This window comes from Felis catus, chromosome B4 (genome assembly GCF_018350175.1).
Source record: "Felis catus isolate Fca126 chromosome B4, F.catus_Fca126_mat1.0, whole genome shotgun sequence".
Classification (NCBI taxonomy): Eukaryota; Metazoa; Chordata; class Mammalia; order Carnivora; family Felidae; genus Felis; species Felis catus.
The window spans coordinates 26125582-26149644 of NC_058374.1; the positions used below are offsets into that span (position 1 = coordinate 26125582).

At 37.1% G+C, this 24063-nt stretch overlaps 1 long non-coding RNA gene across 4 annotated transcripts in view; it reads left to right on the forward strand.

The window, feature by feature from the left end:
• LOC109501369 overlaps window positions 1–24063 on the forward strand; it is a 95035-nt gene that overhangs the window by 28645 nt on the left and 42327 nt on the right. For 2 of the 4 annotated variants that reach the window (XR_006600372.1, XR_002743694.2), the window contains one exon: window positions 15655–15732. The exons of the other annotated variants lie outside the window; for them this stretch is intronic. This is a non-coding gene — a long non-coding RNA (uncharacterized LOC109501369). The remainder of the gene's footprint in view (window positions 1–15654; window positions 15733–24063) is intronic. 4 annotated transcript variants of the gene reach the window in all.

A 24063-nucleotide genomic window follows, 5' to 3' on the forward strand; every position in this document is an offset into this window, starting at 1 on the left:
CACAACCCCTCCAGTAACCCTCTGTTCTCTATATTTAAAAGTTTCTTGTGTTTTTGTCCCCCTCCCTGTTTTTATATTCTTTTTGCTTCCCTTCCCTTATTTTCATCTGTTTAGTATCTTAAATTCCTCATATGATTGAATTCATATAATATTTGTCTTTCTCTGACTAATTTTGCTTAGCATAATACCCTCCAGTTCTATCCAGGTAGTTGCAAATGGCAAGATTTCATTCTTTTTGATTGTTGTGTAATACTCTATTGTGTGTGTGTGTGTGTGTGTGTATACACACATACATACGTACCACATCTTCTTCATTCATCCATCAATGAACATTTGGGCTCTTTCCATACTTTGGTTATTGTTTTTTTTTTTTTTTTGATGTTTGTTTGTTTATTTATTTATTTATTTATTTATTTATTTATTTATTTTATATGAAATTTATTGACAAATTGGTTTCCATACAACACCCAGTGCTCATCCCAAAAGGTGCGCTCCTCAAAACCCATCACCCACCCTCTCCTCCCTCCCACCCCCCATCAACCCTCAGTTCTCAGTTTTTAACAGTCTCTTATGCTTTGGCTCTCTCCCACTCTAACCTGTTTTTTTTTTTCCTTCCCCTCCCCCATGGGTTCCTGTTAAGTTTCTCAGGATCCACATAAGAGTGAAACCATATGGTATCTGTCTTTCTCTGTATGGCTTATTTCACTTAGCATCACACTCTCCAGTTCCATCCACGTTGCTACAAAAGGCCATATTTCATTTTTTCTCATTGCCACGTAATATTCCATTATGTATATAAACCGCAATTTCTTTATCCATTCATCAGTTGATGGACATTTAGGCTCTTTCCATAATTTGGCTATTGTTGAGAGTGCTGCTATGAACATTGGGGTACAAGTGGCCCTATGCATCAGTACTCCTGTATCCCTTGGATAAATTCCTAGCAGTGCTATTGCTGGGTCATAGGGTAGGTCTATTTTTAATTTTCTGAGGAACCTCCACACTGCTTTCCAGAGCGGCTGCACCAATTTGCATTCCCACCAACAGTGCAAGAGGGTTCCCGTTTCTCCACATCCTCTCCAGCATCTATAGTCTCCTGATTTGTTCATTTTGGCCACTCTGACTGGCGTGAGGTGATACCTGAGTGTGGTTTTGATTTGTATTTCCCTGATAAGGAGCGACGTTGAGCATCTTTTCATGTGCCTGTTGGCCATCCGGATGTCTTCTTTAGAGAAGCGTCTATTCATGTTTTCTGCCCATTTCTTCACTGGGTTATTTGTTTTTCGGGTGTGGAGTTTGGTGAGCTCTTTATAGATTTTGGATACTAGCCCTTTGTCCGATATGTCATTTGCGAATATCTTTTCCCATTCCGTTGGTTGCCTTTTAGTTTTGTTGGTTGTTTCCTTTGCTGTGCAGAAGCTTTTTATCTTCATAAGGTCCCAGTAATTCACTTTTGCTTTTAATTCCCTTGCCTTTGGGGATGTATCGAGTAAGAGATTGCTACGGCTGAGGTCAGAGATGTCTTTTCCGGCTTTCTCCTCTAAGGTTTTGATGGTTTCCTGTCTCACATTTAGGTCCTTTATCCATTTTGAGTTTATTTTTGTGAATGGTGTGAGAAAGTGGTCTAGTTTCAACCTTCTGCATGTTGCTGTCCAGTTCTCCCAGCACCATTTGTTAAAGAGGCTGTCTTTTTTCCATTGGATGTTCTTTCCTGCTTTGTCAAAGATGAGTTGGCCATACGTTTGTGGGTCTAGTTCTGGGGTCTCTATTCTATTCCATTGGTCTATGTGTCTGTTTTTGTGCCACATACTTTGGTTATTGTTGATAGCACTGCTATAAACATTTGGGGGCATGTGCCCCTTTGAAACGACACAGCTGTATCCCTTAGGTAAATACCTAGTAGTGCAATTGCTGGGTCATAGGGTAGTTCTATTTTTTATTTTTTGAGGAACCTCCATACTGTTTTCCAGAGCAGCTGTACCAGTTTGCATTCCCACCAGCAGTACAAAAGAGATCCTTTTTCTTCACATCCTCGCCAACATCTGTTGTTGCCTGAGTTGTTAATGTTAGCCATTCTGACAGGTGTGAGGTGGTATCTCATTGTGGTTTTGATTTGTATTTCCCTGATGATGAGTGATGTTGAGCATTTTTTCATGTGTCTGTTCACCACCAGATATATCTTTTAAAACATTTTCTTCCAGTCTGTGGGTTGTCTTCTCATTTTTTGACAGTGTCTTTTGCAGAGCAGAAGTTTTCAATAAAGCCCATGAATTATTTGTTTCATAGAATAAATTTATGAATTATTTATTCCATAGATGATGCATTTGGTTGTATTTTTTAACTGATAAATTTCAAGAATTTTTTATATATTCAAGACACTAGTCATTTGTCAGATATGTGGTTTGTAGATATCTTCTCCCACTCTTGTAACTATATAAAGCAAACTTTTCTAATTTTAATTAAGGCCACTTTATCCAGTTTTCATTTAGGAGTCATGGTTTTGGTGTCAAATCTAAGAACTCATCAGAGATCCTGGAGATTGTCCTATTTTTTTCCCCTAAAAGTATGTGTAGTTTCATAGTGTACATCAAAGACTGATACATTTTGAACTAGTTTCTATATAAGGTATAAGACCCAGATGAAAGTCTTTTTTTCTCTTTTTTTGTCCATAATGCCCAATTGTTCCAGCACCATTTGTTGAAAAGGCTATCTTTCCTCAATTGAATTTCTTTTTCAATTTTCTCTACAGTCAAGCATATTTTTTAGTCTATTTCTGAATTCTTTATTTTGTATTATTATTCTGTATATCTGTCTTCCCATCTCTACCACACAGCCTTGATTTACCATAGCTCTAAAATAAGTTTTAAACCAGGTAGAGTAATTCTTCAGACTTTATTCTTCTTTTTCCAAAAAAAAAAAAAAGTTAAATTTAAATCCCTTGACTTTCTTTATAAATTTTGCAATAATTTTGTCTATAGTTACAAAAAGTCTTGCTGGAATTTTGTAAAGACTTGCATTAAACCTGCATATCAATTTGATGATAACTGGCATCTTTATTATGTTGAGTCTTGCAATCCATGAACCTAATATGTTTCTCCATTTTTAGATTATTATTTCTTTCATCAGTATTTTGTAGTTTTTGACATACCAGTACTGTACGTGTTTTGATAGATTTATGCCTAAGTATCTAATATATTAAGTGATTATAAATGGCATTGGAGTTTTAGTTTTTGTATTTACACGTTCATTGCTAGTATATAGAAATGATCATAATACTTCATCTTTCTCTTGTAACCTGTGACATTGATGAACTTCCTTAGTTGTTCTAGTTCTTTTGTAGAATCCTTGGGCTATACTATGCAGATAGTCATGTCATCTGCAAATAGAGACAGCTTTATTTCTTCCTTTTATATTTGTATGTCTTTTATTTCCTTTTCTTGCCTTATTACACTGAATAGAACTGCCAGCACGGTGTTGAATAAGAGTCATCAGAGCAGAAATCCTTGCCTTGTTCCAGATCTTAGAGGAAAAACATTCAGTTTTTTATCGTTACCTGTGATGTTAAATGTAGTTTTTGTAACATTCTTTATCAAATGGAGAATGTTCCCCTCTCCTTATTTTTTTTGAGAGATTTTATCATGAATGGGTGTGGAATTTTATCAAATTCTCTTTCTACATTAGTTGATATGATCATGTGATTTTTCTCCTTTAGTCTGTTAATGTGGTGGTAAGTAGATTGATTTGTGAAGAGTGCACCAACTTTGTATCCTTGAAATAAATACCATTGGTTATGTGTACATACATTTTTATATGTTGCTGAATTCTATGTGATAATGTTTTGTTAAAGATTTTTGTGTGTATATTCACAAGAGGATATACACTGCTCTGCAGTGTTTTTTTAAATATGAAATTTATTGTCAAATTGGTTTCCATACTACACCCAGTGCTCATCCCAACAAGTGCCCTCCTCAATGCCCATCATCCACTTTCTGCTCTCCCCCACCCCTCCCCATCAACTCTCAGTTTGTTCTCTGTAAGAGTATTTTATGGTTTGCCTCCCTCCCTGTCTGTTTGTCACTTTTTTCCCCCTTCCCTTCCCCCATGGTCTTCTGTTAAGTTTCTCAAGATCCACATATGAGTGAAAACATATGGTATCTGTCTTTCTCTGACTGACTTATTTCACTTAGCATAATATTCTCCAGTTCTATCCACATTGCTGCAAATGGCAAGATTTCATTCTTTCTCATTGCCAAGTAGTATTCCATTGTATTTATAAACCACATCTTCTTTATTCATTCATCAGTTGATGGACATTTAGGCTCTTTCCATAATTTGGCTATTGTTGAAAGTGCTGCTATAAACATTGGAGTACAAGTGCCCCTATGCATCAGCACTTCTGTATCCCTTGGGTAAATTCCTAGCAGTGCTATTGCTGGGTCATTGAGTAGTTCTACTTTTACTTTTTTGAGGAACCACCACACTATTTTCCAGAGTGGCTGCATTAGCTTGCATTCCCACCAACAGTGCAAGAGGGTTCTCATTTCTCCACATCCTTGCCAGCATCTATAATCTGATTTGTTCATTTTAGCCACTCTGACCGGTGTGAGGTGGTATCTCACTGTGACTTTGATTTGTATTTCCCTGATGATAAGTGACATTGAGCATTGTTTCATGTGTCTGTTGGCCATCTGGATGTCTTCTTTGGAAAAGTGTCTATTCATTTCTTATGCCCATTTCTTCACTGCATTATTTGCTTTTCAGGTGTGGAGTTTGGTGAGTTCTTTATAGATTTTGGATACTAGCCCTTTATCTGATGCGTCATTTGCAAATATCTTTTCCCATTCCATCGGTTGCCTTTTAGTTTTGTTGATTGTTTCCTTTGCAGTGCAGAAGCTTTTTATCTTGATGAGGTCCCAATAGTTCATTTTTGCTTTTAATTCCCTTACCTTTGGAGACGTGTCGAGTAAGAAATTGCTACGGCTGAGGTCAAAGAGGTTTTTTTCCTGATTTCTCCTCTAGGGTTTTGATGGTTTCCTGTCTCACATTCAGGTCTTTCATCTATTTTGTGTTTAATTTTTGTGTATGATGTAAGAAAGTGGTCTAGTTTCATTCTTCTGCATGTTGCTGTCCAGTTCTCCCAGCATGATTTGTTAAAGAGACTGTCTTTTTTTCCACTGGATACTCTTTCCTGCTTTGTCAAAGATTAGTTGGCCATATATTTGTGGGTACAATTCAGGGTTCTCTATTCCATTCGTCTATGTGTGTGTTTTTGTGCCAATACCATATTGTCTTGATGATTACAGTTTTGTAGTAGAGGCTAAAGTCTGGGATTTTGATGGCTCCCTCTTTGATTTTCTTCTTCAATATTACTTTGGCTATTCAGGGTCTTCTGTGGTTCCATACAAATTTTAGGATTGCTTGTTCTACCTTTGAGAAGAATGCTGATGCAATTTTGATTGGGACTGCATTCAATGTATAGGTTGCTTTGAGTAGTATTGACATTTTAACAATATTTATTTTTCCAATCCATGAACATGGAATGTTTTTCCATTTCTTTGTATTTTCAATGTCCTTCATAAGCTTTCTATAGTTTTCAGCATATAGATCTTTTACATCTTTGGTTAGGTTTATTCCTAGGTATTTTATGGTTCTTGGTGCAATTGTAAGTGGGATCAGTTTCTTTATTTCTCTTTCTGTTGCTTCATTATTGCTGTATAAAATGCAACCGATTTCTGTTACATTGATTTTGTACCTTTCGACTTTGCTGAATTCATGTATCAGTTCTAGCAGAGTTTTGGTGGGGTCTTTTGGGTTTTCCATGTAGAGTATCATGTCATCTGAAAAAAGTGAAAGTTTGACTTCTTTGCCAATTTTGATGCGTTTTATTTCATTTTGTTGTCTGATTACTGATGTAAGGACTTCCAACACTGTGTTAAACAACAGTGTTGAGAGTGGACATCCTTGTCGTGTTCCTGATCTCAGGGGGAAAGCTCTCAGTTTTTCCCCATTGAGGATGATATTAGCTGTGGGATTTTCATAAATAGCTTTTATGATGTTTAAGTATGTTCCTTCTATCCCGATTTTCTTGAGAGTTTTTATTAAGAAAGCATACTGTATTTTGTCTAATGCTTTTTCTGCATCTATTGACAGGATCATATGGTTCTTATCCTTTTTTTTTTATTAATGTGATGTATCACATTGATTGATTTGCAAATATTGAACCAGCCCTGCAGCCCAGGAATGAATCCCACTTGATCATGATGGATAAGTCTTTTTATATGCTGTTGAATTCGATTTGCTAGTGTCTTGTTGAGAATTTTTGCATCCATATTCATCAGGGATATTGGCCTGTACTTCTCCTTTTTTGTTGGGTCTCTGTCTGGTTTGGGAATCAAAGTAATGCTGGCTTCATAGAATGATTCCAGAAGTTTTCTTTCCATTTCTATATTTTGGAACAGCTTGAGAAGGATAGGTATTAACTCTGCTTTAAATGTCTGGTAGAATTCTCCAGGGAAACCATCTGGTCCAGAACTCTTATTTGTTGAGAGATTTTTGATAACCGATTCAATTTATTCACTAGTTATGGGCCTATTCAAATTTTCTATTTCTTCCTGTTTGAGTTTTGGTAGTGTGTGGGCGTTTAGGAATTTGTCCATTTCTTCTGGGTTGTCCAATTTGTCAGCATATAATTCTTCATAGTTTTCCTGATAATTGCTTGTATTTGAGGGATTAGTTGTAATAAATCCATTTTAATTCGTGATTTTATCTATTTGGGTCCTCCCTCTTTTCTTTTGAGAAGCCTGGCTAGAGGTCTTGTTTATTTTTTATATATCAATTTTGTTTGTTTTTTCAAAAAACAAACTCTTGGTTTCATTGATCTGGTCAATTTTTTTTTTTTTTAGATTCTATATTGTTTATTTCTGCTCTGATCTTTATTATGTCTCTTCTTCTGCCAGGTTTGGGGTGTCTTTGCTGTTCTGTTAGGTGCTGTTAGTTCCTTTAGGTGTGTTGTTAGATTTTATATTTGGGATTTTTCTTGTTTCTTGAGATAAGCCTGGATTGCAATGTATTTTCCTCTTAAGACTGCCGTTGCTGCATCCCAAAGGTTTTGGATTGTTGTGTTTTCATTTTCATTTGTTTCCATATAATTTTTAAATTTATTCTCTAATTGCCTGGTTGACCCATTCGTTCTTTAGTAGGATGTTCTTTAACCTCCATGCTTTTGGAGGTTTTCCAGACTTTTTTCCTGTGGTTGATTTCAAGTATCATAGCATTGTGATCTGAAAGTGTGCATGGTATCATCTCAATTCTTTTATCAATATGAGAGCTGTTTTGTGACCCCAGTATGTGATCTGTCTTGGAGAATGTTCCATGTGCACTCGAGAAGAAAGTATATTCTGCTGCTTTAGGATATAGAGTTCTAAATATATCTGTCAAGTCCATCTGGTCCATTGTATCATCCAGGGCCATTGTTTCTTTACTGATTTTTCTGTCTAGATGATTTGTCCATTGTTGTAAGTGGAGTATTAAAGTCGCCTGCAATTACCACATTCTTACCAATAAGACTGCTTATGTTCGTGATTGTTTTATGTATGTGGGTGCTTCCGACCGAATTCGGTGCATAGACATTTATAATTGTTAGCTCTTCCTGATGGATAGACCCTGTAATTATTATATAATGCTCTTCTTCCTCTCTTGTTACAGCCTTTAATTTAAAGTCTAGTTTGTCTGATATAAGTATGGCTACTCCAGCCTTCTTTTGACTTCCAGTAGCATGATAGATAGTTCTCCATCCCCTCACTTTCAATCTGAAGGTGTCCTCGGGTCTAAAATGAATCTCTTGTAGACAGCAAATAGATGGGTCTTGTTTTTTTGTTTGTTTTTGTTTTTTTTTTTTTATCCATTCTGATACCCTATGTCTTTTGATTGGAACATTTAGTCCATTTACATTCAGTGTTATTATTGAAAGATACAGGTTTAGAGTCATTGTGTTATTTGTAAGTTTCATGCTTATAATGATGTCTCTGGTACTTTGTGGTCCTTGGAACATTTCACTCACAGAGTCCCCCTTAGGATCTCTTCTAGGGCTGGTTTAGTGGTGATGAGTTCCTTCAGTTGTTTGTTTTGGAAAACCTTTCTCTCTCCTTCTATTCTGAATGACAGGCTTGCTGGATAAAAGATTCTTGGCTGCATATTTTTCCTGTTCATCACATTGAAGATTTCCTGCTTTTCTTTTCTGGCCTAGCCAAGTTTCAGTATATAGGTCTGCTCCTCCCCTTATGTGACCACCTTTGTATGTTAAGGCCTGTTTATCTCTAGCTGCTTTCAGAATTCTCTCTTTATCTTTGTATTTTTCCAGTTTCTCTATGATATGTCATGCAGAAGGCCGTGAACTCCACTTTCTTTATAGTTATAAGAGATACTCAATTGTCTTTTATAATTGATGAATTGTGTTTTTGTTTTTTTGAAGAATTAGTTTATTTTATCTAAGTCGTCGAATTTATGTGTGTAAAGTTATTCATGGTGTTCCTTTATTATCTTTTTGATGTCTGCAGGGTCTATAATGATACCTCATTACAGGTAACTCAAATCTTTACTCTTTTTATCTTTCTCAGTCTTGTTAGAGGCTTGTCAATTTTGTTGATCTTTTCGAAGAACACCTCTTTGTTTAATTGGTTTTCTTTCTTTCTTGTTTGTTTGTTTGTTTCCAATTTCATGGATTCCTGCTTCAAACTTTATTATTTACCTCCTCGTACTTGCTTTGGGTTTACTTTTCTCTTGTTTAGTCCTTAAGCAAAATCTTAGATTATTAATTTGAGACTTTCCCTTTTTTCTAATGTATGCATTAAGTGGTATGTATTTCCCTCTTGTACTCTTTCAGCTGTGTCCCACACATTTTGTTACAGTGTATTTTTGTTTTCATTCAGTTCAATGTATTTTCTTTATTTCCATTGAGAATTGTTTGATCTATAGTTTATTTAGAAATATGTTGTTTAGTTTTAAGTTTTGGGAGATTTTCCAGTTAGCTTTTTGTTACTGATTTCTAGTTTGATTGCATTGTTGTTAGAGAATATATTTTTATGATTTCAATTCTTTTAAATTTGTTGAGGTTTGTTTGATATCTCAGGATGTGATTTTGGCATATGTTCCATGGGTGCTTAAAAATAATGTGCAATCTGTGTTGGGTGGGAATGCTTTAAAAATATGGATTATATCCTGGTGGTTGGTAGTGTTTTTTAGTTCTGTAATTTCTATGTCTAGTTATTCTATCAATTGTTGGGACAGAGATTTTGAAATCTCCAACTATAATTGTGTGGTCTACTTCTTTCAGCTGTTTAAGTTTGACATCATCAGAGTCTTATTTTTTGGTTTAGGAACATTTTGGATTGCTAGGTCTTCTTGGTGGATTGATCTTTTTATCATTATGTAATGTTCTTCTCTGGCCCTGCTAATCTCCTTTGCACTGCAGTCTACTTTGTTAAGCCACTCTGCTATCATTTAATTAATATTTGTATAATATACATTTTTCCAGTATTTCATTTTCACTCTGCCTATATCATTATATAAACTGAAATAAATTTTTGTTGGTGGCATATAGTTAGGTCATGTTTTTTTCAGTCCTCACAGCTAATTGCTGTCTTTTAATTGATTCATTTAGATAATTTCCACTTAATGTAATTATTGGTATGTTAGGACTTATGTCAACAACTTAATTTTTGTCTTATGTTTTTCATTTTACCATTTTCTTTTTCTTGCCTTTCTGCAAGTTATTTGAACATGTTTTATAATTCCATTTTGATTTATCTGTAGGGTCTTTGAGTGTATCTGTATGGCTTTTTAGTTGTCCTATGTAATATGTTGTGTATAAATAACTTAACAGTCTACTGATGTCATCAATATGCCAGTTCAAATGAAATATAAAACACTTCACCTCTCTTACATCTTTTCTATATACTTTTTTTCTCTATATATTTAGAGACACATCAGAGAGTGTTACAAATTTTGTTTCAAACACCAAACCATTGAGTTTAGAGAACTCAATAAGAAAAGCCTATTTATAAAACCATATTTTTGCCTACCAGGTTTTTTCTTTCTTCCTGATGATCCAGAGAGCTTTGTTTCATTTTGATTAGAGAACTGTCTTTAGCCACATATTTTTACATTAGGTCTCCTGGTGACAAATTCTCTAAGTTTTCCTTAATTTGAGAATGCCTTGGTTTCTTCCTTCATTTCTAAAGTACATTTTTGCTGGGTATAAGATTTGGGTTGAAGATACTTTCCTTTTAAAAGTTGGAAAATATTTGTCATTTCCTTCTGGCCACATGGTTTCTAGTGAGAAATGTATTGTTTATCTAATTGGATTTTCCCCTGTAAGTAAGGTTTTCCTCTGGCTGTTTTCAATAAATTTTTTTTGTCTTTAGTTTTTAGAAATTTAATATTAATGCATTATGGCATGCATTTCTGTGTCTGTTTCCTGTTTGTGGTTTGCTTAGCTTTTGAACTGCATTTCTACCATATTTGGGACGTTTGAACCATTGTTTCTTTGAGTACTTTTTTAACTCCACCTTGTTTTTCTCCTCCTTTGGGATTCTGATAACTTATATATTAGGTCTGTTATTAGCGTTCCACAGATCACTGAAAGTTTTTCTTTTTTTTCCATTTTGCTTTCTTTGTCATTCAGGTTAGTTAATTTTTATTGTTGTATCATCTCATTTGCTGATTCTTTCCTCTGTCCCTCCATTTGATTGTTGAGTTTATCAACTGAGCTTTGTATTTTGGTTATTATCTTTTTTGTTTCTAATATTTCAGTTTGGTTCTTCTTTGTCTCTGTCACATTTCAGAGACTTTTATTTTAAGAGAGAGAGGGAAAGCACTGAGTGTGCAAGTGAGGAATGGGCAGAGGGAGAGGGAGAATCTCAATCAGGCTCCACACCCAGCACAAAGCCTGATGTAGGGCTTGATCCCATGACCATGAGATCATGAGCTGAACTGAAACCAAGAGTTAGATGCCTAACCAACTGAGCTACCCAGGTGCCCCTACATTTCTCAGATTTTTAAAATTTATTTAAAGATTTTGTATTTTTTGTCACTTGTTTCCAGAATTTTTGCATTTGCTGTCAAAGCATTTTTATCATGGCTACTTGGAAATACCTGATAATAATTCTAACATCTCTTTCACCTTGGTGTTGTCACCTGTTGATTGTGTTTTTTCATTAAGTGTGAGACTTTCCCAGTTCTTGGTATTATGATTTTTTTTAAATTTTTTAATGTTTATTTATTTTTGAGAGAGAGAGAAGACAGAGTGCAAGGCAAGGAGGGGCAGAGAGACAGGGAAACACAGAATCAGAAGCAGGCTCCATGCTCTGAGCTTTCAGCACAGAGCCTGATGCGGGGCTAGAACCCACGAACTCATGGGATGTGGAATTGAGAAGGAGCTTCAGGTCAGGTCATGACCTGAGCTGAAGTCAGACACTTAATGACTGAACCACCCAGGCACCCCTGAACAAATGTACATGTTTTAAGATAAAATGAAATATTAGAATTTAAGGGTAACTACCTTAAATCATTCGTTTGTTTTTTCAACATAATACTTAATTTTATTTTATTTTTTAATTTACATCCAAATTAGTTAGCATATAGTGCAACAATGATTTCAGGAGTATATTCCTTAATGCCCTTTACCCATTTAGCCCATCCCCCCTCCCATAACCCCTCCAGCAACCCTCAGTTTGTTCTCCATATTTATGAGTCTCTTCTGTTTTGTCCCCCTCCCTGTTTTTATATTATTTTTATTTCCCTTCCCTTATATTCATCTGTTTTGTCTCTTAAAGCCCTCATATGAGAGAAGTCATATGATTTTTGTCTTTCTCTGACTGACTAATTTCACTTAGCATAATATCCTCCAGTTCCATCCACATAGTTGCAAATGGCAAGATTTCATTCTTTTTGATTGCTGAGTAATACTCCATTGTGTGTGTGTGTGTGTGTGTGTGTGTGTGTGTGTGTGTGTGTATATATATATATATATATATATATATATATATATATATATACACACCCCATCTTCTTTATCCATTCATCCATTGATGGACATTTGGTCTCTTTACACACTTTGGCTATTGTTTTGCTGCTATAAACATTTATAGTGCTGCTATAAACATTGGGGTTCATGTGTCCCTTTGAAACAGCACACCTGTATCCCTTGGATAAATACTAGTAGTGCAATTTCTGGGTCATAGGGTAGTTCTATTTTTAATTTTTGAGGAACCTCCATACTGTTCTCCAGAGCAGCTGCACCAGCTTGCATTCCCAAGTATTATGATTTTTAAAAATTGAAACATGGACATTTAATATGATATGACACTATGGATCTTCTTTAAACCTACTATTATAATTGGCTTCCTCTGATACCACCTGGTAGAGAATGGGGTGCCACTGCCTCATCATTGTCAAGTGTAGGTAGAAATCCAGATTCCCCATTCAGTCTCCATTGGTGCCCAATGGGGTATTCCTGGATAATGCTGTATGGTAGGAGTTCTGGTTCCCACATGGTGTCCACAGAGAAAACTCTGGGGTGGCCTTGTTAACAGTAAGAAATGGTGAAAGTCCAAGCTCTTCACTGGCCTCCTCTGATACTACCCAAGCAGGGAGGGGAAGGAGTGCCTTGTTGCTTCCCACTAGAGTTGGAAGTTCATGTTTCCCACATGATCCCCACTGATACCACCTGGGCTTCATTACTAGCTTGTGGGAAAGAAAGTCCTGGATCACTGCTTGGTCTTTTCTTACAACAGTCCAGCAGGAGTGTTGCAGTACTTCAGAATAGGTTTCGGAGGGTTGAAGTCAAGGTTCCTACTTGGACTACGTTGGCATAGTTGGGGGTGGAGCCATAAGTTTTTCTAGGGTGTTTGGCTGGAGTAGAGTGGTTATTGTCTGTCTTGGTAGGCTTCTATACTGTTATTTTGGCAGGTGAGAGCAGGCGTATAGTGAGGCTTTTTTTTTTTTTTTTTTTTTTTGCCTGTTCCTATTGCTGTTTCTGGGTTGCAGGAAAACCAAGGCTGTCAGCACTATGCCATATCAATTTGGATACTTTCCATTTCTTTTTCTTGTCTGATTGCTGTGGCTAGGACTTCCAGTACTGTGTTGAATAAAAGTGGTGAGAGTTGGTATCCTTGTCTTATTTCTGATCTTAGAAGAACAGCTTTCACAATAGAGTATGATGTTATCTGTTTGTTTGTCACTTATGGCTATTATTATGTTGAAATATGTTGTCTCTATACCCACCTTGTTGAGCGTTTTTATCATGGATGGATGTTGAATTGTGTCAAATGCTCTTCCTGATTTATTGAGATGATCATGATTTTTATCCTCCATTTGTTTACATAGTGTATCATGTTGATTGCTTTATAGATATTGAACCTGATAGTATCCCTGGAATGAATGCCACTTGATTGTGGTGTGTGATCCTTTTAAAGTATTTTCAAGTATTGTTGAATTTTATCTGCAAATATTTTGTTGAAGATTTTTCCATTTATATTCAAATGGGATGTTGGCTGGTAATTTTCTTTCTTTCTTTCTTTCTTTCTTTCTTTCTTTCTTTCTTTCTTTCTTTCTTTCTTTCTTTCTTTCTTGTAGTGTCTGCATCTGGTTTTCATATCAGGGTGATGTTGGCCACATAAAATGAATTTGGAAGCACTTCTTCCTCTCAAATTTTTAAATATTTTGAGAAGGGTAGATATTAACTCTTATTTAAATGTTTGGTAGAATTCACCTGTGAAGAATTCACCAGGATCACTTATCTGGTCCTGGGCTTTATTTACTTATTTATTTATTTATTTATTTATTTGGAGTTTTTAAATTACTAATTCAATTTCATAACTAGTAATTGGTCTGTTCACATTTTCCATTTCTTCATGATTCAGTCTTGGATGGCTGTATGTTTTTAGGAATTTGTCCATTTCTTCTAGGCTGTCCAGTTTGTTGGCCTATAATTGTTCATTTTAATCTATTATAATTTTGTAGTCTATTATGTATTTTTGTGGTGCTCACTGTTACTTCTCCTTTCATTTGGATTTTTTTGAGTCTTCTTTTTTCATGATGAGCTGGCCAAAGGTTTATCCATTTTGTTTCTTTTCAAAGAACTAGTTCTTAGGTGCATCCTAAGTTTTTTGGTCTCTATTTCATTTATTTTTGCTCTGATCTTTATTATTTTCTTTTTTCCTTCTAACTTTGGGCTTTGTTTGTTCTTTTTCTAGTTCCTTTGGATAAGGTAAGATAGTTTATTTGAGATTTTTCTTGTTTCTTGATGTAGACCTGTATTGCTATAAACTTTCCTCTTAGAACTGCTTTTGCTGTGTCTCTTAGATATTGGAACATTGTCTTTCCATTTTCATTTGTCTCAAGGTATCTTTTGATTTCCTCTTTGATATTTTTGTTGAATCATTGGCTGTTTATTGTTTAGGCTTTATGTGTTTGTATTTTTTTCAATTTTTTTTCTTGTAATTGATCTTTAGTTCCATACCATTGTGGTCGGAAAAGATGCTTCAACCTTCTTGAATTTATTGAGACATTTTTATTTTGTAACTGGAGTGTTAAAATGTCCTACTATGATTGTATTACTGTCAATTTCTCCTTTTATGTCTCTTAATATTTGCTTTATGTATTTAGGTGCCCCATGATGGGTGCATAGGTATTTACAATTCTTGTATTTCTTGTTTGATTGATACCTTTATCTCTATGTATCATCGTTCTTTGTCTTGCCACAGTCTTTGTTTTAAAGTCTGTTTTGTCTGGATCAGTATTGTTATCCCAGCTTTCTTTTTTATTTACATCTGCGTATAATATATTTTTCATCCCTTCACTTTCAGTCTGTGTTTATTTTTAGGTCTGAAGTTAGTCTCTTATAGGCAGCATATATATGGGTCTTTTTTTTTTTAATATGTTCGGTCACCCTATGTCTTTGATTGGAGCATTTATTTTATGTGTATGTAAAGTAATTACTGATAGGTATGTACTTATTGCAATTTTTTAAATTGTTTTCTGGTTGTTTTTGTAGTTCCTCTTCTGGAGCTGTCTTCCTATGTAATTTGATGACTTTTTTTATTGCTATGTTTGGATTCCTTTCTCTTTATTTTTTTGTGTATCTATTATAGGTTTTGGTATGTGGTTTCCATGAGGTTCATATGCAACAACTTACATACATAGCAGTTTATATTATATTAAGTTGCTAATCACTTAAGTTTGAACATATTCTAAAAGCAGTATGTTTTTGCTTTCCACCCTGTTTCGTTTTGATGTCATATTTTACTTTTTTTTTTGTTTTGTGTATCCCTTAACTCATTATTGTATATATTGTTGATTTTACTACTTTTGTCTTTTTATACTCATAGTAGCTTTATAAGTAGTTGATTCATTTACCGTTACTGCAGGTTTACTTTTACCAGTGAGCTGTTTTTCTTTCAAAATTTTCTTATTTCTAGTTATGGCCTTTTTTTTCCACTTAAAGAAGGCACTTTAACATTTCTAGTAAACTCATTTTAGTGGTGATGAATTCCTTTACCTTTTATTTTGTTGAGGAAACTATCTCTCCTTGAATTCTGAATGATAATCTTGTCAAGAAGAGTATTCTTGACTGTAGGTTTTTTTTTTTTCTTTCAGCACTTTGAATAAATAATGCCACTCCCTTCAGGCCTACAGACTTCCTGTTGAAAATCAGCTGATTGCTGATAGCAATATGTAAGTGTTACTTCTCTTTTGCTGCTTTTGAGATTCTTTCTTTAATTTTTGACATTTCGGTTATTTGTGTTTTGGTGTAGACCACTTTGTTTTCATCTTGTTTGGGGCTTTTATTCCTGGACAGGGATGTCTGTTTCCTTTCCAAGATTAGGGAGGTTTTCAGCTATTATTTCCTCAAGTAAGTTTTCTGCCCCTTTCTTTCTCTCTTCTTCTTCTGCGACTCCTATAATGGAAATGATAGCCCATTTGATATTCTAGAGGTCTCTTAAGCTATCCTCATTTTTTTAAATTCATTTTTCTTTTATCTTTCTGCTTGGCTGATTTCCATTACCCTATCTTCCAGATCCTCCTACTGCATCTAATCTGCTTTTGGTTTCCTGTAGTGTATTTTTCATTTCAGTTATTGTATTCTTTGGTTCTGATTGGTTCTTTTTATATTATCTCTTTATTAAAGTTCTCACTATGTTTATTCTTCTCCTGAGTTTGGTGAGCATCTTTATGACCATTACTTTGAACTCTTTATCAGGTCTATTGCTTATCTCTGTTTCATTTAATTCTTTTTCTGAAGTTTTGTCTTGTTCTTTCATTTGGAAGATATTCCTCTGTCTCCTCATTTGGCTGACTCTATGCATTTATTTCTATGTGTTAAGTAGGCCAGCTATGTCTCCTGGTCTTAAGTGGCCATATGTGGAAGGCATCCTGTGGGGCCCAGAAGCACAGTTTCCGCTAGTCAGCAAAACCAGGCCCTCCAGGGGTGGACTCTGTGTGTAGGCTATGTGTACCCTCCAGTTGTGGATGGGCCTCTACTGCTACAGGCACACTGATATGTGGGGCTGGACCCTAGACAGCTGGGCTGTGATTTCCAACCATGACTGTTTTAGGCACATGGTGTGTAGGACTGGATCCCCAACCCTACTCCAAGGAAGGAGACATTTTGGAGTGGCACATGTCCAGCCGAGGCTATCTGGTGTGTGTGGCAGGATGAGAGCCAGTTTGGGAAGGTGCTGGTCCTAGCTGAGGCCACCTACTGAGTGCAGCATGTTAGGAACCACTTTGGGAAGGCACATACAAGAGTGGGCAGGTGGGGCATGACAAATCTGCAAGGGGACTGTAGGGCAGGGTGAGAGGTGCTAGCAAGGTAGGTGGAAGGTGTCAGAACTAGTACCTGCCAGTATTGGGCCAATGAGACAGAATGAAGTCAAGAAAAAGGGTACCTGCCAGTGTTTCCATTCCTGGAGAAGATTTCTACAGATTTCTTCCCCTCTCGAATATGCTGTAAAATTAGTCAATCAATCCCCTTCATGTATAGCCTAAGCACTTTTCAAACTGCTGTCTTTGTGCTGTGTCTCAAAGCAAGTGAGTTTGTGCATGGGCCCTTTAAGAATGGGGTCTCAGTTTTCTGTAGTCCTCCAGCTCTCCCAGAGTTAGCCCCACTGATTTTCAAAGCCAAACATTCTGGGGCTGGTCTTCTCAGTGAAGGTCCCCAGGGCAAGTGGTGTTCATTGTGGGGCTTGAAAAATCCCACTTGTGGGTTTCCATGATGAGATCCCAACCAGACCAGTCTCTGCCCCTCTTACCCTTCACGATGTGTCTTTTTCTTTATATATTTAGCTGTGGAAGAGCGTTCTGCTAGTCTTCAGGTTCTCAGAGAGAGTTGCTCCGTATATAGCTGAAGCCTTGGTGTGTGGGGGAGGGGAAGGAGGAAGTGAGTTCAGAATCTTCCTACTTTTCTATATGATCAGGATCTTCTCTTTGCCTTTTTATGGTTTGACTATGATATGTCTAGATGTAGATCTCTGAGTTAATCCCACTTAGAGTTTATTGAACTTGGATGTTCTTCATCAGATTTGGAACTTTTGAATATTTTTTTTCCACTGCTTTCCCTTTTTCTATTCCTTCTGAGCCCCCCCCCCCTTTCTACACACGTTTGAATGCCTGATGGTATTTTACAGGACTCTAAAGCTCTGTTTATTTTTCTTTTCTCTATCCGTTCCTCAGATTGTACAATCTCAACCGACCTTCCAGTTTGCTGATTCCTTCTGTCAGTTCAAGTCTGCTATTGACATCTTCTCATGAATTTTTCACTTCACCTATTGTATTTTTTGGTACTCTATAAATTTCTATTTTGTTCTTTTTTTATAATTTTATAATTTCTGTCTCTTTAGTGGTATTCTCTATTTGGTGAAATATTGTTCTTATACTTTAGTTCTTTAGATGTACTTTCCTTTAGTTCTTTGAATATATTTATGATAGTTTAAAATTTTTGTCTGGTAAATCCAATTTATGGACTTTGTCAGAGAGTTTATACTGCTTGCTTTTTGCATGTGTGTGGGAGGGAGGGGCTTATTTTTATATTACAATATTTTGTTGTTGAAAACTGAACATTTAAAATAACAAAATATAGAAACTCTGGAAATCAGATTGTCTACCCCCTCCCCAAGTATTGTTGTTGCTGTTCATTGTTGTTGCTACTTATTTATTTAGTGACTGTCCTCAACCAATTCTGTAAAAATCTATTTTTTCTTGCATATAGCAAATAAAATCTCTGTTTTTTATCGTAATGTTCAGCTAATGATTATACAGTGATTTCCTTAAATATCTTGAACTGGTAAGTCTCTATCCTTTTCTGACGGGGTGTATGTGTTGGGATAAATTATCAATGCTATAGCATTCAGGTTTTAACTATGCCTTTCCCTTCACTTCCTGCTTGTGTAGAGCCTCAAGGTCAGACAGAGGTGAGAGGCTAGGTTACCTCAGGTCTTTCCTGAGTATGTGCACAACTGTGCACATGAACATGTCTTTCTAGAAGTCCAGCAATGTCAGAGCTTTCCAAAGTCCCCTATGAACATCCCATTTCCCAATTTTTCCTTTTGAATTTTTTGGTAGCCTCTTAGACCCAAATGATATTGTTGCTTTAGGCAGCTGCTGTGTTAAATAATTGCCATTAATTGTTTTCTATGAATACCCTACTCAGTGTGATAGGGCAGTTGTTAAATAAAGACAAGGCCCAAGAAGAGAGCTTATCCAGGAGCTTTCAGGCAGGTCAGAGTGACAGTTATCTGAGAACTGGGCTTCAGGAGAGCTCTACTCCCTTCCTGTGCGCTTCCTGTGGCTGCTGGGTTGCTGGTTTTCACTGGGATTGCACGGCTATTAATTGTTCCAAAGTTACTGTGGAGCTGGGGTGAGGGTGATAGGAATAGGGTAAATCCCAAAGCTTGCTGTTTTTACCTGCAGTCAGGTGTTTTCCTTTAATAAACACTCAAGTTATTGAAAATAAATAAACTTTGTTTATTTGAATTAACAGAATATGAAAAGTTCTAAAGAAGTTAATTCTATGTTTGCCATTGTCTCATTGTGGATTTTTGGAGGGCCTTACCTCTACCACTTGAGAAATCTTCACTTCAGTGTTATTTTGACATCGTTCACTCTATTCCATCTCTCATACTTCACAAGTCTCAGTAGTTGACCTCCCTTCCCAGCTCAGAAGTTGAGTGGGAATGAACTGCAATCTCGTTTCTCTAATTTAGAAACTCTCCATCCTCATTCTATCATCATAGAAGAGACGTCTTTACAAACTCAGCACTTCTCTGCGCAACTTTCCAGCGGCCTCTCGTCTCACTCAGAGCAAATCCAAAGCCTTTTCCATGGTCTAAGAGGCCTTCTAAAACATACTTATCACCGCCTCTCTGATCTCAGCTCCTACCACTCTTCTCTTTGCTCACAGTACTTCAGCTTGCTGGTCTTCTTGCTGTTCTTTTAGCAATGAAAAATGCTCCTACCTCAGGGCCTTTACATGTGATGTTTTCTTTGTTTTGTGCACTTTGCCCTCAGTATCCACATGGTTCACTTTCTTACCCTCTTCATAGATTCACTCAACTATCTCTTATCAGAGAAGTCTTCTACAAGAATGAATGATTCCATCATCTTTCATCTTATCAGAGTCTCTATTGGATATCTCCCTTTTCTCTCTTATACCTTCAACAAAAAATTTTTAATGCTACTTTCTTTTCTTAAGATAAACCTTTCCTTTGTCCCTGCTTTCCCTGCTAGTTACCTTTCTGTCTTTCTCCTCTAATTCAAAACTTAACTTTAGGAGATGTTTATAATTCTTAAGAGATTTTATACTTACGTCTTCTACTGGCTCACCTTGTACTCACTTCTTAACCCTCTGCAACCTTACATTCATGCCCAGTACCTCATTAAAATTACTCAAGGTCACCAACAAGCTTCTTGCTGCCAGATGCAATGGATGGTTTCACAACCTAATCTGACTTGACCTTTCGCCAGAATTTGGTACTGCTGGCCACTTCTTCCTTTAAGTATTCCCTTCAGAGGCTTGAATGACATTGTACCCTCCTGATTCTCCTATTATTGCTGCTATCTCCTTGGGTCTCTTTTGAGATTCCTTCTCTTCTGTCTGTCCCTTAAATGCAACTCTCAAAATTCCATCCCCAGCTTACCTTTCTTGTCATTCTACATACTTTCTGGATCACTCTCCATACTTTGGATTCCTGCTTGCAAGGTGATGCCTCCCAGATCTATAATTCCAGCCTGGTTCTTTCTCCAGAGCTTCAGATCAATATATGCAACTGGTGCCTGGTCCCTACACAGATGCCTCAGACTTAACATATTAAAACTTGGATTCAGGTCCCCCAGACACGTTTGCTAGTAGCTACCCTCTCTCTTACCACCTACACCCAATAACACCACGATCTGATGATTCTCACTCCAGAATTCTTTTAGGATCAATCCACTTTGCTCTATTCCCATGGCTACCACCCTAGTTTAGGCCACCACCATCTCTCACTAGCATTATTTTCCCCCATTGATTTTAAGGTATTAAAATCATTAGCAGAGTTTATGAAGGCCAGCATGATATGTCTCTTACTTATGTCTTCACTTTCATCTTGGGCTTCAACCCTCAAAATCTATGATCTAGTCATGCTATGCTTCTTCACTCTTCTTACTCCTGAGCCTTTAAACAGCCATCCCTCTCCTCTGGTTAAGTCTCTTGATTGTCTTCAGGTCTTGTCTTAGCTTATCTTCCTCTAAGAAACCTTTTCCAACTCTCCACATATAGATTACATGCTTGTATTATGTGCCATATTATATAGGACTGTCTGTTTAGCAGACCCTAATTGGGCAAGATACAGAAGAAAGAAGTGATGGTTATTTGGAACTAAAGACCTGCTGGGGGTACATTATAAAGAGCCCAATAGAAATAATCCAGACCTTGCTCTTTAAAATAAAATGTTACCAACATCTATTCAGTGGCAGTGACTAACATGGAAAAGAAACCACAGATTTTTGGCCAGTGTGTGAGTAACAAATTAGCAAGAGTACTGAAGGGGCCAGGACCTCAGGTGAAAGGCAGAAGGAGCCAGTCAGAGAACTGACTAGGAACTACAAAGTTCCAGGCACTTTGCTTTTTATTTAAGAATGTGGGGCAAATAAATCTCCCAGGTGTCCACAAGGTGTTGGATTTCTACAGTTACAATAATAAAAATCAAACCACAGATTCTATGCCCAGATTTGTCCTTTTTACTAGATCTAATAGTCAAATTAGATCTAATAGGACTTGTGCACGGAATGGTTATCTGAGCACCCAGCTGTCTCCTCCCACCAAGATCTTGCTGCTCATAGTGTGTGTCTGACTGGAGAACCACACCTTAGTCAGAAAATGACATTGTCCCTACAGAAGGGACTCTAGCCACCATTGTACTAGATGGCTGGTGTATAGTCCATTCATCACCCACTAAAGATGACCCCACTTAGAGATGATCTTAGCTTCTCTTAACTTGGAGATTAGAGATTAGAAATTAGGATGACAAAAAAATCTATTCAAATATGAGTAAGAAATCAGGAATTAAATTTGTATTATTTCACCTGCGGGGTGTGTGTGTGTGTGTGTGTGTGTGTGTGTGCGTGCGTGTTTGAGAGGGCTTGAAAATACACATAGGAAATCAGCTTTTGGAAGTCATTCCCCAAGCAGTATATTTTATTTTAGACTGTTAAATTAACTTGATGCAAATATATGGTTGGGTGGTATACCAGATGACAAGAATAGAGGATATCATTTGTACAAGTGTCAGAATTCATGATCTACACCAACTTTTTCACTTGACTTAAAGAGCACAAACCCACACATCGGGAGTATAACCAAAAAAATCTTTCCTTCATTGTGCTGCAGGCAAGCAGCCTGGAAGAATTCTTCAAAACCTCCAACTGTGAAGAAAGGTATTATCATGTCATTTGAGTCCTTGCCACTCTGCTTTGTAAGGCTTTGGCATTTCTTACTGTCTAATTTCTAACTGTCTAAGCAGGTCTTCCATTCTATGCCGAAGAAGCAATGTTTCCCTAGCTTCATTTTACAGGACAAGCCAAATATATAATCAGAGACAGGCTCTGGAGAACAGAGAATGGGGGTAGCAGGACTTTCCCCTTCTTGGATAGCTGTACCCCAATTGCCTATATGTAGATCAAAGTGCGGTCCCAGCACTGGCAACATCAACCTCACCTGGGCACATGGTAGAAATGCAAAGTCCCAGACCCTCCCCCTAGACTTTCTGAATCAGACATTCTGACACAGGGCCCAGAAATGTGTTCTAAAAGGCTCTCCAGGTAATTCTGATGCTACTACCGTGGGGAACCACTCCCTTTACTAATCTCAGGCACCCCAGATCAAGGGCAGAAAACAGGACCTATGCTTGTCCAATTAGAGTAAATGTCAGGAATTTATCAGAAGCTCCCAGAAGACTCCTGTTCTTCCAGCTGTCTTGGAGTCAGTTTCCTGTACAGCTGGCTTATAATCCCAAATGGAGAACCTGTCTGAGAATGAAGCCAACACATGGAAGAAAGCCCAGCAAGCTGGGCCAAGCCCTGTGCCTCAAGGCAGAGAGAAACAGGTCCTGATAATGTTGCTGGAGTCCAGACATCAAGCATGACTTCAAGCCAGTTCTGCTGTGAGCTATCCAGATACAAAAGTGGACTACCTTTTTACTGAAGCCAGTTTGGCCCAGGTACCTTGACACTTAAGACTGAAGGAATTCTAAGGGATACAATATGCAAATGATATTCTGTGCCAGTCAGTGGAGATAAGCATTTTTTTAAAAGCCACTAAACTGATGAGAACTCCCTCTTAGTAGAGAACCTTGCCTCCTGAATTATGAAGAAAATTAAGGTCATTTGCACACTATTATCAGCATGGCCTTTCTCTTCTTCCACTCTAAGATGAGGAGGTGACTTCTCTGGAAGGCTCCTTCACCCCCTGTGTCCTTGATCCTCTACCTTCTCACATCTCCCAGGACCTTGCTCCTTAGGTCACTCCTTTTCCCTTCTAGAGCCTCTGCCTCTCCTTCCCTAAACCCTTATTGCCATCAGTCTATAAATATGCCTAAATCTCTCATCCTAAAGAATCTCTGTCTTGACACTGAGCTTTCTTGTGGTATGGTCCAGCCTCTTGACCACAATTCTCATTCAAACATTGCAAGTAAGTAATATAGATTTACTATATTCATTGCCTCACCTCCCAGTGTGCTTCAATTTGACTTCTCACTTCACCACTTACCTGAAAATGTTTTCATTAGGCTTACCAATGGCCACCCCATGCTGAGTCCAGTGGACATTGTCCTGAGCTTTCTTGAGTTCTCTGTTGTATTTGACATCATTGGTCATTCTTTTCTTCCTGATATTCTTTACTTCCTTGGCTTCTATGATATCACTCTCTTCTAATTCTTTTCACCCTTCCAGCTTCTCCTCTGTGTGTCTAGTAAAATTTGGTGTAACCTGGAATTCTGTCCTTAGTACATTGTTCCTCTCCTCTTTCTCTCCATGGATGATCTTAGGCATTCTCCTGTCTCAACAAGCACCAATGTTCCATGGATTCCAGAATCTGGTTACCTATCCCAGATCTTTCCCTAGGCTTCAGACACATACATCCAACTACCTATTGGATATCATATTGATGTTCTATAGTCTTCTTACATTCAACATGTCCCCAACTGACCTAATAATAACCCCCAACCCCATCATGTCTTCATTTTGTATTTTCTACTTCAATTGTCAACACCACTACCAACCAAATCACTCATGTAAGAACTCGTCTTGGAGGAGCCAAGATGGCGGAACAGCATGGAAGTCTTTTGTGTGTCTCACGTCCATGAAATACAGCCAGACCAACACTAAACCATCCTACACACCTAGAAAAGCGGAGGATTAACACAACAATCTGCACAACCTGAACCACAGAATTCAGCAGAAAGAGAAAACATTTTATTTTCAATTTTTATTAAAAATATTTTTTTAAATTCTTATTACTATATTTTTTAATTT